This window comes from Arachis hypogaea, chromosome 15 (assembly GCF_003086295.3).
Source record: "Arachis hypogaea cultivar Tifrunner chromosome 15, arahy.Tifrunner.gnm2.J5K5, whole genome shotgun sequence".
In the NCBI taxonomy this organism is placed as follows: domain Eukaryota; kingdom Viridiplantae; phylum Streptophyta; class Magnoliopsida; order Fabales; family Fabaceae; genus Arachis; species Arachis hypogaea.
The window spans coordinates 75,861,575-75,875,249 of NC_092050.1; the positions used below are offsets into that span (position 1 = coordinate 75,861,575).

General features: G+C 39.2%; 1 non-coding gene across 1 annotated transcript; it reads left to right on the top strand.

Annotated features, from left to right (window-relative positions):
• Positions 1–4,712: 4,712 nt before the first annotated feature.
• Positions 4,713–4,820, top strand: LOC112753820 (small nucleolar RNA R71). Its single transcript, XR_003178185.1, has one exon. It is a non-coding gene; the product is annotated as a small nucleolar RNA R71 (small nucleolar RNA).
• The last annotated feature ends 8,855 nt before the right edge of the window (positions 4,821–13,675 follow it).

Genomic DNA, 13,675 nt, shown 5'->3' on the forward strand with positions numbered 1-13,675 from the left:
TCACTTTATCCTTTGAAGTTCAAAATGATTGGCATCTATAGGAACTTAGAATTCAGATAGTGTTATTGATTCTCCTAGTTCAGTATGTTGATTCTTGAACACAACTACTTTATGAGTCTTGGTCGTGGCCCTAAGCACTTTATTTTCCAGTATTACCACCGGATACATAAATGCCACAGACACATAACTGGGTGAACCTTTTCAGATTGTGACTCAGCTTTGCTAAAGTCCCCAATTAGAGGTGTCCAGGGTTCTTAAGCACACTCTTTTTTTTACTTTGGACCTTTACTTTAACCGCTCAATCTCAAGTTTTCACTTGACACCTTCACGCCACAAGCACATGGTTAGGACAGCTTGGTTTAGCTGCTTAGGCCAGGATTTTATTCCTTTAGGCCCTCCTATCCACTGATGCTCAAAGCCTTGGATCCTTTTTATTACCCTTGCCTTTTGGTTTTAAGGGCTATTGGCTTTTTGCTCTTGCCTTTTGGTTTAAAGAGCTTTTGGCTTTTTCTGCTTGCTTTTTCTTTTTCTTTCTTCTATTTTTTTTGCCATTTTTCTTCCTTTTTTTTCGCAAGCTTTTGTATTCACTGCTTTTTCTTGCTTCAAGAATCATTTTTATGATTTTTCAAATTATCAGATAACATGTCTCCTTTTTCATCATTCTTTCAAGAGCCAACATATTTAACATTCATAAACAACAAATTCAAAAGACATATGCACTGTTCAAGCATTCATTCAGAAAACAAAAAGTATTGTCACCACATCAAAATAACTAAACTAGTTTCAAGGATGAATTCGAAACCCTGTACTTTTTGTTCTTTTGTTTTTAGAACATTTTTCATTTAAGAGAGGTGATGGATTCATAGGACATTCATAACTTTAAGGCATAGACACTTAAATACTAATGATCATGTAATAAAGATACAAACATAAATAAACATAAAGCATAGTAAACGAAAAATAGGAAAATAAGAACAAGGAGATTAAGGAACGGGTCCACCTTAGTGAGGATGACGTCTTCCTCTTCTTGAAGAACCAATGGTGCTCTTGAGCTCCTTTATGTCTCTTCCTTGTCTTTGTTGCTCCTCCCTCATAGCTCTTTGATCTTCTCTAATCTCATGGAGGATGATGGAGTGCTCTTGGTGCTCCATTCTTAGTTGTCCCATGTTAGAGCTTAATTATCCTAGGGAAGTGTTGATTTGCTCCCAATAGTTTTGTGGAGGAAAGTGCATCCCCTGAGGCATCTCAGGGATTTCATGGTGAGGGATTTCCTCATGCTCTTATTGAGGTCCATGATCTCTTATTTGCTCCATCCTTTTCTTAGTGATGGGCTTGTCCTCTTCAATGAAGATGTCTCCCTCTATCTCAATTCTAGCCGAATTGCAGAGGTGACAAATGAGGTGAGGAAAGGCTAACCTTGCCAAAGTGGAGGACTTGTCAGCCACCTTGTAGAGTTCTTGAGGTATAATCTCATGAACTTCCACTTCCTCCCCAATCATGATACTATGGATCATGATGGCCCGGTCTATAGTAACTTCAGACTGGTTGCTAGTAGGAATGATTGAGCGTTGAATGAACTCCAACCATCCTCTAGCTACAGGCTTAAGGTCCAGTCTTCTCAATTGAACCAGCTTGCCTATTGAGTTAACTTTCCATTAAGCTCCTTCCACACATATGTCCATGAGGACTTGGTCCAACCTTTGATCAAAGTTGACCCTTCTAGTGTAGGGGCGTGCATTTTCTTCCATCATTGGCAAGTTGAACGCCAGCCTTACATTTTCCGGACTAAAATCTAAGTATTTCCCCCGAACCATGGTAAGCCAATGCATTGGATTCGGGTTCACACTTTGATCATGGTTCCTAGTGATCCATGCGTTCGCATAGAACTCTTGAACCATTAAGATCCCGACTTGTTGAATGGGGTTGGTGAGAACTTCCCAACCTCTTTTTTGGATCTCATGTTGGATCTCCGGATACTTATTCTTTTTGAGCTTGAAAGGAACCTCAGGGATCACTTTCTTCTTGGCCACAACTTCATAGAAGTGGTCTTGATGGACCTTTGAGATGAATCTCTCCATCTCCCATGACTCAGAGGTGGAAGCAATTGCCTTTTCTTTCCTCTTTTTTGAGGTTTCTCTGGCCTTAGGTACCATTAATGGTTATGGAAAAACAAAAAGCAATGCTTTTACCACACCAAACTTAAAATATTTGCTCGTCTCCGAGCAAAAGAAGAATGAAAGAAGGAGAAGAAGAAGAAAGATGGAGGAGAGAGAGAGAGGTGTGTATTCGGCCAAGGGGAAGAAGAAAGGGTTGTGTTGTGTGAAAATGAAGAAGGAATGAGGGGTTTATATATGAGTGGGGGAAGGTTTAGGGTTCGGCCATTAGGGTTGGGTTTGGGAGGGAAAAGAGTTTGAATTTTGGAGGTAGGTGGGGTTTTTAGGAAAGAGAGATTGAGGTGATTGGTGAGGGGTATTTGTGGAAGAGAGTTATGAAAAGGTGTGAAGAGGAGAGAAAAAAATGTGGGGATCCTGTAGGGTCCACAGATCCTGAGGGGATCTTGTGGGGTCCACAGATCCTGTGAGGTCAAGGACTTAACATCCCTGCTCCAATTAGGCGTGTAAAACGCCCTTAGCATGCATGTCTGGCATTAAACGCCCAAAAGTAGCCTGTTTCTCGCGTTTAACGCCACTTACATGCTCTGTTCTGGCGTTAAACGCCAGTCTGGTGCTTGTTTCTGGCGTTTAACGCCAGCTTGATGCTTCTTTCTGGCATTAAACGCCAGTTTGATGCTTTTTACTGGCGTTTAAATGCCAGTAAGTTCTTCCTCCAGGGTGAGCTATTTTTAAAGCTGTTTTTCATTCTGTTTTTGATTTTTCAGTAGTTTTTGTGACTCCACATGATCATCAACCTAAAAAACATAAAATAACAATAGAAAATAGATATAATTAAATAACATTGGGTTGCCTCCCAACAAGCGCTTCTTTAATGTCAATAGCTTGACAATGAGCTCTCATGGAGCCTCACATATATTCAAAGCATTGTTGGAACCTCCCAACACCAAACTTAGAGTTTGAATGTGGGGGTTCAACACCAAACTTAGATTTTGGTTGTGGCCTCCCAACACCAAACTTAGAGTTTGACTGTGGGGGCTTTGGTTGACTCTGCAGTGAGAGAAGCTTTTCATGCTTCCTCTCCATGGTTACAGAAGGAGATCCTTGAGTTTTAAACACAAGGTTGTCCTCATTTAGTTGGAGGACCAACTCTCCTCTGTCTACATTAATCATAGCTCTTACTGTGGCTAGGAAGGGTCTTCCAAGGATGATGGATTCATCCTCCTCCTTCCCAGTGTCTAGGATTATGAAATCAGCAGGGATGTAAAGGCCTTCATCCTTTACTAACATGTCCTCTACTTATCCATAAGCCTGTTTTCTTGAGTTGTCTGCCATCTCTAAAGAGATTCTGGCAGCTTGCACCTCAAAGATCCCAAGTTTCTCCATTACAGAGAGTGGCATAAGGTTAATACCTGACCCCAGGTCACACAGAGCCTTTTCAAAGGTCATGGTGCCTATGTTACAGGATATTAAGAATTTACCAGGATCCTGTTTCTTTTGAGGTAATTTATGCCTATCCAATGTATTTAGTTCATTGGTGAGCAAGGGAGGTTCATCTTCCTAAGTCTCATTACCAAATAATTTGGCATTCAGCTTCATGATTGCACCAAGGCACTTAGCAACTTGCTCTTCAGTAATGTGTTTATTCTCTTCAGAGGAAGAATACTCATCAGAGCTCATGAAGGGCAAAAGGAGGTTCAATGGAATCTCTATGGTCTCTAGATGAGCCTCAGATTCCTTTGGTTCCTCAAAGGGAAACTCCTTATTGGTCACTGAGCGTCCCAGGAGGTCTTCCTCACTAGGATTCACGTCCTCCTTCTTCTCTTTGGGTTCGGCCACACCAAGCAAGGTAATGGCCTTGCACTCTCTTTTTGGATTCTCTTCTATATTGCTTGGGATAGTACTAGGAGGGGTTTCAGTGACCCTTTTACTCAGCTGGCCCACTTGTGCCTCCAAATTTCTAATGGAGGACCTTGTTTCATTCATGAAACTTAAAGTGGCCTTAGATAGATCAGAGACTATATTTGCTAAGCTAGATAGATTCTGCTCAGAATTCTCTGTCTATTGCTGAGTGGATGATGGAAAAGGATTACTATTGCTAAACCTGTTTCTTCCACCATTATTAAAGCCTTGTTGAGGCTTTTGTTGATCCTTCCATGAGAAATTTGGATGATTTCTCCATGAGGGATTATAGGTATTTCCATAGGGTTCCCCCATATAATTCACCTCTGCTATTGCAGGGTTCTCAGGATCATAAGCTTCTTCTTCAGAAGATGCCTCTTGAGTACTGTTGGATGTAGCTTGCATTCCATTCAGACTTTGAGAAATCATATTGACTTGCTGAGTCAATATTTTATTCTGAGCCAATATGGCATTCAGAGCATCAATTTCAAGAACTCCCTTCCTCTGAGGCGTCCCATTACTCACAGGATTCCTTTCAGAAGTGTACATGAACTGATTATTTGCAACCATGTCAATGAGTTCCTGAGCTTCTGCAGGCATTTTCTTTAGGTGAATGGATCCACCTGCAGAATGGTCCAATGACATCTTTGATAATTCAGACAAACCATCATAGAATACATCCAGGATGGTCCATTTTGAAAGCATATCAGAAGGACACTTTTTGGTCAGTTGCTTATATCTCTCCCAAGCTTCATAGAGGGATTCACCTTCTTTCTGTTTGAAGGTTTGAACATCCACTCTAAGCTTGCTAATCTTTTGAGGAGGAAAGAATTTGGCTAAGAAAGCCGTGACCAGCTTATCCCAAGAGTTCAGGCTGTCTTTAGGTTGAAAGTCCAACCATATTCTAGCTTTGTCGCTTAAAGCAAACGGGAAAAGCTTAAGCCTGTAGACCTCGGAGTCAACCCCATTGGTCTTAACAGTATCACAGATTTGCAAGAATTCAGTTAAGAACTGAAAAGGATCTTCTGATGGAAGTCCATGAAACTTGCAATTCTGTTGCATCAGAGAAACTAATTGAGGCTTTATCTCAAAATTGTTTGCTCCAATGGCAGGGATTGAGATGCTTCTTCCATGTAAATTGGAATTTGGTGCAGTAAAGTCACCAAGCATCTTCCTTGCATTGTTATTATTTTCGGCCATGTCTCCTTCTTTTTCAAAAATTTCTGTCAGATTTTCTCCAGAGAGTTGTGCTTTAGCTTCCCTTAGCTTCCTCTTCAGAGTCCTTTCAGGTTCAGGATCAGCTTCAACAAGAATGTTCTTATCCTTGTTCCTACTCATATGAAAAAGAAGAAAACAAAAAAGAAAATATGGAATCCTCTATGTCACAGTATAGAGATTCCTTATGTAAGTATAAGAAGAGAAGAATAGAGGAAGGAAAAGATAAGAATCCAAACACAGAGGGGAAGAATGGGTTCGAATTCTTGGGTGGAAGAGAAGTGTTAGTAGATGAATAAATAATTAGAAGGAGATGAGAGAGGGAAGAATTCGAAAATTAAATAAAATAAAATAAAAATATTTTTTATTTTTAATTTAAAATTAAAGTTAAAATTCGAAAATAAGAAAAGAAATAAAATTAAAATTAAAATTTAAAATAATTAGTTAATTAAAAAGGAATTTTGAAAAGAGAAAGGTGATTTTCGAAAATTAGAGAGAGAAAATTAGTTAGGTAGTTTTGAAAAAGATAAGAATCAAACAAAAAGATAAGATTAATTGAAAAGATTTGAAAATCAATTTTGAAAAGATAAGAAGTTAGAAAAGATTTTGAAATTGATTTTGAAAAAGATGTGATTGAAATTTATTTTGAAAAAGATTTGAAAAAGAATTTTAAAAAGATTTGATTTTGAAAATTAAAGTTGATTACTTGACTAACAAGAAACAAAAAGATATGATTTAAAAATTTAAAGATTGAACCTTTCTGAATAGGCAAGTAACAAACTTTTTTGAATCAATCACATTAATTGTTAGTAAAGATTTTGAAATTATGAAACAAAATAAGAAAAAGATTTTTGAAAATCAAATTGAAATTTTCGAAAATATGAAAGAAAAAAATGAAAAAGATTTGATTTTTGAAAAAGATAGGATTTTTAAATTGAAAATTTGATTTGACTCATAAGAAACAACTAAGTTTTAAAAAGTTTTGAAAAAGTCAACTCAAATTTTCGAAAATTTATGAGTGAATAAGGGAAAGATATTTTTTTATTTTTGAATTTTTAATGAAGAAAGAGAAAAACACAAAAAAGACACAATGCATGAAAATTTTGGATCAAAACAAATGATGCATGCAAGAACACTATGAATGTCAAGATGAACACCAAGAACACTTTGAAGATCAAGATGAACATCAAGACTTATTTTTGAAAATTTTTAAGAAAAGAAGAACATGCAAGACACCAAAGTTAGAAATTTTTAATTTTTAGACACTATGAATGCAAGAATGCATATGAAAAACAAGATGCAACACACAACAAGAAAATATGAAGATCAAACAAGAGGATTCATCAAGAACAACTTGAAGATCATGAAGAATGCAATGCATGAATTTTCGAAAAATGCAAGAAAGTTTGAAAAAATATGCAATTGACACCAAACTTATAATTTGACACAAGACTCAAACAAGAAACACAAAATTATTTTTGGTTTTATGATTTTATTAATTTTTTTTTGGTATTTTTCGAAAATTATTTTGGGAAAAACGAAAAAGAAATTTTTTTTTTGTATTTTTCGAAAATAAGAAATAAAAAGCTTAAAATTAAAATAAAATTACCTAATCTGAGCAACAACATGAACCGTCAGTTGTCCAAACTCGAACAATCCCGGCAACGGCGCCAAAAACTTGGTGCACGAAATTGTGATCCTTAACAATGGCGCCAAAAGCTTGGTGCCCGGAACGTAATTCACACACTTTGTCACAACTTCGCACAACTAACCAGCAAGTGCACTGGGTCGTCCAAGTAATAAACCTTACGTGAGTAAGGGTTGATCCCACGGAGATTGTCGGCTTGAAGCAAGCTATGGTCACCTTGTAAATCTCAGTCAGGTGGATTCAGATGGTTATAGAGAATTGATAATTAAAACATAATTAAAATATAAACCAGGATAGAGATACTTATGTAATTCATTGGTGAGAATTTCAGATAAGCGTATAGAGATGCTTTCGTTCCTCCTGAACCTCTACTTTCCTGCTGTCTTCATCCAATCATTCCTACTCCCTTCCATGGCAAGCTTATGCAGGGCATCACCGTTGTCAATGGCTACATCCCGTCCTCTCAGTGAAAATGGTCTAAAATGCGCTGTCACCGCACGGCTATTCATCTGTCGGTTCTCGATCATACTGGAATAGGATTCAGTCATCCTTTTGCGTCTGTCACTACGCCCAGCACTCGCGAGTTTGAAGCTCGTCACAGCCATCCCTTCCCAGATCCTACTCGGAATACCACAGACAAGGTTTAGACTTTTCGGATCTCAAGAATGGCCGCCAATAATTCTAGCCTATACCACGAAGACTCTGATCTCATGGAATGGAAGGCTCGGTTATCAGGCAAGGCAACCATGCGTCATGAACCAGAAGGCAAAGAGATATGCACTTAAACGATTGCAAGTAGAACGGAGGTGGTTGTCAGGCACGCGTTCATGGGTGAGAATGGTGATGAGTGTCACGGATCATCACCTTCCTCAGGTTGAAGAACAAGTGTATATCTTAGATAAGAAATAGGCTTGAGTTGAATAGAAAAACAATAGTACTTTGCATTAATTCATGAGGAACAGCAGAGCTCCACACCTTAATCTATGGTGTGTAGAAACTCTACCGTTGAAAATACATAAGAACAAGGTCCAGGCATGGCCGAATGGCCAGCCTCCCCAAATGGCATATGAATTCGAAATTAAGGGAAAAAGGACCCCCAGTACAATAGTAAAAAGTTCTATTTATGCTAAACTTGTTACTAGGGTTACAGAAATAGGTAAATGATGCAGAAATCCACTTTCGGGGCCCACTTAGTGTGTGTTTGGGCTGAGCATTGAAGCTTTCACGTGGAGAGGTCTTTCTTGGAGTTAAACGCCAGTTTATAACCTGTTTCTGGCGTTTAACTCCAATTTGCAACCTGTTTCTGGCATTGGACTCCAGAATAGGGCAGGGAGCTGGCGTTGAACGCCAGTTTGCGTCATCTAAACTCGGGCAAAGTATGGACTATTATATATTGATGGAAAGCCCTTGATGTCTACTTTCCAACGCAATTGAGAGCGCATCATTTGAAGTTCTGTAGCTCCAGAAAATCCACTTTGAGTGTAGGGAGGTCAGAATCCAACAGCATCTGTAGTCTTTCTTCAACCTCTGAATCTGATTTTTGCTCAAGTCCCTCAACTTCAGCCAGAAATTATCTGAAATCACAGAAAAACACACAAACTCATAGTAAAGTCTAGAAATGTGAATTTTATTTAAAAATAATAAAAATATACTAAAAACTAATCAAATCAAACTGAAAACTATGTAAAAACAATGTCAAAAAGTGTATAAATTATTCGCTCATCACAAGTGCACTGGGTCGTCCAAGTAATAAACCTTACGTGAGTAAGGGTCGATCCCACGGAGATTGTCGGCTTGAAGCAAGCTATGGTCATCTTGTAAATCTCAGTCAGGTGGATTCAAATGGTTATGGAGTTTAAGATAATTAAAAGACAAATAAAACATAAAATAAGACAGAGATACTTATGTAATTCATTGGTGAGAATTTCAGATAAGCGTATGAAGATGCTTTGTTCCTCCTAAACTTTTGCTTTCCTATTGCCTTCTTCCAATCATTCATACTCCTTTCCATGGCAAGCTTATGTTGTGTTTCACCGTTGTCAATGGCTACCTCCCGTCCTCTTAGTGAAAATGGTCCAAATGCGCTGTCACCGCACGGCTAACCATCTGTCGGTTCTCGATCATGTTGGAATAGGATTCATTGATCCTTTTGCGTCTGTCACTACGCCCAACACTCGTGAGTTTGAAGCTCGTCACAGTCATCCCTTCCCAGATCCTACTCGGAATACCACAGACAAGATTTAGACTTTCCGGATCTCAGGAATGGCCGCCAATTGATTCTCGCCTATACCACGAAGACTCTGATCTCATGGAATGGAAGGCTCGGTTGTCAGGCAAGGCAAACATGCATCATAAACCAGGAGGCTAAGAGATACACACTCAATCGAAGGTAGAACGGAGGTGGTTGTCAGGCACGCGTTCATAGGTGAGAATGATAATGAGTGTCACGGATCATCACATTCATCAGGTTGAAGTGCAAGTGAATATCTTGGAATAAGAATAAGCTTGAATTGAATAGAAAAACAATAGTACTTTGCACTAATTTATGAAGAACAGCAGAGCTCCACACCTTAATCTATGGTGTGTAGAAACTCCACCGTTGAAAATACATAAGAACAAAAGGGTCTAGGCATGGCCGAATGGCCAGCCTCCCAAAGATGAACATACAAGTTCGAAAGATATATATGTGATGGTCTGAAAATACAATAGCAAAAGGTCCTATTTATAGAAAACTAGTAGCCTAGGGTTACAGAAATAAGTAATTAATGCAGAAATCTTCTTCCGGGCCCACTTGGTCTGTGCTTGGGCTGAGCATTGAAGCTTTCACATGTAGAGACTTTTCTTGGAGTTAAACGCCAGCTTTTGTGCCAGTTTGGGCGTTTAACTCCAGCTTTCATGCCAGTTCTGGCGTTTTGACGCTAGAATTTTTATGCTGACTTGGAACGCCGGTTTGGGCCATCAAATCTCGAGCAAAGTGTGAACTGTTATATATTGCTGGAAAGCCCAGGATGTCTACTTTCCAACGCAATTGAGAGCGTGCCAATTGGGTTTTTGTAGCTCCAGAAAATCCACTTCGAGTACAGGGAGGTCAAAATCCAACAGCATCTGCAGTCCTTTTTCAGCCTCTGAATCAGATTTTTGCTCAAGTCCCTCAATTTCAGCCAGAAAATACCTGAAATAACAGAAAAAAAACTCATAGTAAATTCTAGAAATGTGATTTTTATTTAAAAACTAATAAAAACATAAGAAAAATTAACTGAAATATACTAAAAACATACTAAAAACAATGCCAAAAAGCGTATAAATTATCCGCTCATCACAACACCAAACTTAAATTGTTGCTTGTCCCCAAGCAACTAAAAACAAAGTAGGATAAAAAGAAGAGAATATACAATGAATTCCAAAAACATCTATGAAGATAAGTTTTAATTAGATGAGCGGGGCTTTTAGCTTTTTGCTTCTGAACAGTTTTGGCATCTCACTTTATCCTTTGAAGTTCAGAATGATTGGCATCTATAGGAACTCAGAATTCAGATAGTGTTATTGATTCTCCTAGTTCAGTATGTTGATTCTTGAACACAGCTACTTTATGAGTCTTGGCCGTGACCCTAAGCATTTTGTTTTCCAATATTACCACTGGATACATAAATGTCACAGACACATAACTGGGTGAACCTTTTCAGATTGTGACTCAGCTTTGCTAGAGTCCCCAATTAGAGGTGTCCAGAGCTCTTAAGCACACTCTTTTTGCTTTGGACCACGACTTTAACCGCTCAGTCTCAAGTCTTTCACTTGACACTTTCACGCCACAAGCACATGGTTAGGGACAGCTTGGTTTAGCCTCTTAGGCCAGGATTTTATTCCTGTGGGCCCTCCTATCCACTGATGCTCAAAGCCTTGGATCCTTTTTATTTTACCCTTGCCTTTTGGTTTAAAGGGTTATTGGCTTTTTCTGCTTGCTTTTTCTTTTTCTTTTTCTTTTTTTCTTCTTTTTTTTCTTCTTTTTTTCATTTTTTTTCTTTTTTTCTGTAAGCTTTTCACTACTTTTTCTTGCTTCAAGAATCATTTTTATAATTTTTCAGATTATCAATAACATTTCTCCTTTTCTATTATTCATTCAAGAGCCAATAATTTTAACATTCATGAACAAAAAATTCAAAATATGCACTGTTCAAGCATTCATTCAGAAAAACAAAAAGTATTGCCACCACATCAAAATAATTAATCTGTTTCAAAATTCGAAATTCATGTACTTCTTTTTCTTTTTCAGAAAACATTTTTCATTTTAAGAAAGGTGATGGATTCATAGGACATTCATAGCTTTAAGGCATAGACACTAAGACACTAATGATCATGTAATAAGACACAAACATAAATAAAACATAAAGCATAAGAAACGAAAAACAGAAAATAAGAACAAGGAAATTAAAGAACGGGTCCACCTTAGTGATGGCGGCTTGTTCTTCCTCTTGAAGATCTTATGGAGTGCTTGAGCTCCTCAATGTCTCTTCCTTGCCTTTGTTGCTCCTCCCTCATGACTCTTTGGTCTTCTCTAATTTCATGGAGGAGGATGGAATGCTCTTGGTGCTCCACCCTTAGTTGTCCCATGTTGGAACTTAATTCTCCTAGGGAGATGTTGATTTTCTCCCAATAATTTTTTGGAGGAAAATGCATCCCTTGAGGCATCTCAGGGATTTCATGATGAGGAATTTCCTAATGCTCTTGTCCATGAGTGGGCTCTCTTGTTTGCTCCATCCTTTTCTTAGTGACGGGCTTGTCCTCATCAATGGGGATGTCTTCCTCTATGTCAATTCCAGCTGAATTGCAGAGGTGACAAATGAGATGAGGGAAGGCTAACCTTGCCAAAGTAGAGGACTTGTTCGCCACCTTGTAGAGTTCTAGGGATATAACCTCATGAACTTCTACTTCCTCTCCAATCATGATGCTATGGATCATGATAGCCCGGTCTATAGTAACTTCAGACCGGTTGCTAGTGGGTATGATTGAGCGTTGGATGAACTCCAACCATCCCCTAGCCACGGGCTTGAGGTCATGCCTTCTTAGTTGAACCGGCTTCCCTCTTGAATCTCTCTTCCATTGAGCGCCCTCTTCACAAATGTCTATGAGGACTTGGTCCAACCTTTGATCAAAGTTGACCCTTCTAGTGTAGGGGCGTGCATCTCCTTACATTATGGGCAAGTTGAATGCCAACCTTACATTTTCCGGACTAAAATCTAAGCATTTCCCCCGGACCATTGTAAGCCAATTCTTTGTGTCCAGGTTCACACTTTGATCATGGTTCTTGGTGATCCATGCATTGGCATAGAACTCTTGAACCATTAAGATTCTGACTTGTTGAATGGGGTTGGTAAAAACTTCACAACCTCTTCTTCGAATCTCATGTCGGATCTCCGGATATTCACTCTTTTTGAGTTTGAAAGGGACCTCAGGGATCACCTTCTTCTTGGCCACAACTTCATAGAAGTGGTCTTGATGGATCTTTGAGATAAATTTCTCCATCTCCCATGACTCGGAGGCGGAAGCTTTTGCCTTCCCTTTCCTCTTTCTAGAGGTTTCTCCGGCCTTAGGTGTCATAAATGGTTATGGAAAAACAAAAAGCTTTAGCTTTTACCACACCAAACTTATAAGGTTTGCTCGTCTTCGAGCAAAAGAAGAAAGAAGAGAGTTGAAGAAGAAGAAATAGAGGAGATGGAGGGGGGTTTAGTGGTTCGGCCATGTATGGGTGGGTTTGGGAGGGAAAGTGGTTTGAATTTGAATGGTGAGGTAGGTGGGGATTTATGGTGGATGGATGTGGATTGGTGAAGAGATTATAGAGAAGAGGGTAGGTTTTGATAGGTGAGGGGTTTTTGGGGAAGAGGTACTGAGGTGATTGGTGAAGGGTATTTAGGGAAGGGTGTTATGGGAAGGTGTGAAGAAGAGAGAGAGAGATAGGAGGTAGGTGGGGATCCTGTGGGGTCCACAGATCCTGAGGTGTCAAGGATTTCTGATCCCTGCACCATGTTGGCCTGTAAACGCCCCTTGCTTGCCAATCCTGGCGTTAAACGCCAGGTTGCTACCCTTTTCTGGCGTTTAACACCAGCTTTTCTCCCCTTTCTAGCGTTTAAACGCCAGCTCTGTGCCCTTTTCTGGCGTTAAATGCCAGTCTTGTGCCCATTTCTGGTGTTAAACGCCCAGAATGGTGCCAGACTGGGCTTTTAACGCCCATTCTGCTACCCTTACTGGCGTTTAAACGCCAGTAAGCTTCTCCTCCAGGGTGTGCTGTTTTTAATACTATTTTTCATTCTGTTTTTGCTTTTTCAGTTGTTTTTGTGACTTCACATGATCATCTACACAAAACATAAAATAACAATGGAAAATAAATAGATATGATTAAATAAAATTGGGTTGCCTCCCAATAAGCACTTCTTTAGTGTCACTAGCTTGACAGTGAGCTCTCATGGAGCCTCACAGATACTCAGAGCATGATGATGGCCTCCCAACACCAAACTTAGAGTTTGGTTGTGGGATCTCAACACCAAACTTAGAGTTTGGTTGTAGCCTCCCAACACCAAACTTAGAGTTTGAATGTGGGGGTTTTGTTTGACTCTGTATTGAGAGAAGCTTTTCATACTTCCTCTCCATGGTTACAGAAGGAGAACCTTGAGTCTTAAACACAAGGGTGTCCTCATTCACTTGAAGGACAAATTCTCCTTTGTCAACATCGATCACAGCTTTTGCTGTGGTAGGAAGGGTCTTCCATGGATGATGGATTCATCCATACACTTCCCAGTGTCTAGGA